A 1,510-nucleotide genomic window follows, 5' to 3' on the forward strand; every position below is an offset into this window, starting at 1 on the left:
AATATTTTAAATACTTGATATAATTAAAATAAGACATTAAAAATAATTTAAAAAATTAATTTATATTTTAATATCAATAAAATATTAAAATGTCATTACGATTTATCTAAAAAATACTTTATATTTTATATGTATGCGTGTCCCCGTGTCATGTAAGATTTTCAAATTTGCGTGTCGGCGTGTCCCGTGTCGTGTCGTGTCCCGTGTCCGTGTCAGTGTCCGTGCATCATAGGTTGGTTACCTCATGTCCAAAAAAAAAACCTATTATAATTTATAATTTCCAACTTCTACCAATATGTTTAATTGTGTCATACAAGTAATTAAATAAAATAATATATCTTCTGAACCACCAACTTCCCATTTTTAAGAAGAAGAAAAATAAAAAGAAAAACTAATAAGTTTGTTGCACACCATTACACAAAATATATATATATATATCTTAGCAACAAAGTAGAAGCCATTAGAGAAACTTATCATGATAAGCAATCCATTAGAATTTTGAAAGACTAGAGTAATGAGTGCATTTACTAGTTAAACATAAGTACTTAACATCTCATTCATCATTCCTCAAGTTCCAAAAAACTAGTTAAACTTTAGGAAGATGTTCCCGTATACCACTTCAGTTACTTGGAATATGATATTTCAATTTTTACAACCATTAAAATTTATATTAAATAATACATGTGGTTAAGATTTAGTGAACAAAAATATTGTGTACAGCAATTATAAAAAGTCCACAAAAACCCGCAACAGATATTAAAATTTTTAGATTTGTTCCTGATTAGGTCGCTATACTTTTTTTTTTTTTTTTCAATTGAGTCTCTATATCATATCAGATTTTTTAACTAAATCCCTGTTGTGACAAAAATATTGAAATTAATAGATTATTCTGTTAAACAAAACAAATATACCTAGTACTTGACTGAATATTCTATATAGTTTAGCAGAATATTTCGTTAATTCCAACATTTTTGTCACGGTATGGACTTAGTCATAAAATTTGATATGATATAGGAATTCAATAATTAAAAAAAAATATAAAAACCTAATTAAAAATTTAATAAAATTACAGAATTGACAAAGTAATTAAACCATTTTTTTCTATTTTGCATTTTCAACTGATTCATTTATCAAGTATTACATCAAATGGCTTGAATTGATTGTTATTTATACTTTAAGATTGAATTAGCTGAATCATCATTTTTACTTCACAAATTTCAGCCTTTTTTTTGAGAAAATGACAAATAGTTAGGTCTTTTATCTTTTCTCTCAAAGACAACTAAGTTTTTGATTAATTAAAAATACAAAAATGTCTCTCACTTTTTAAAAGGTGAGACATTTAAGTCCCTCCAGAAGATTTATTTGTCTTTATATATTTTGAAATGGAGGAAGTTAAATGTCTCACATTTTAGAAGGTGAAAGTCGTTTTTGAATTTTTAATTAATCAGAGACTTACATATCTTCAAATTAAAAAGTCAGAGACTTATTTATCTTTTTTTATTATTTTTTT

The sequence above is a fragment of the Arachis ipaensis genome, chromosome B07 (genome assembly GCF_000816755.2).
Source record: "Arachis ipaensis cultivar K30076 chromosome B07, Araip1.1, whole genome shotgun sequence".
Lineage (NCBI taxonomy): Eukaryota > Viridiplantae > Streptophyta > Magnoliopsida > Fabales > Fabaceae > Arachis > Arachis ipaensis.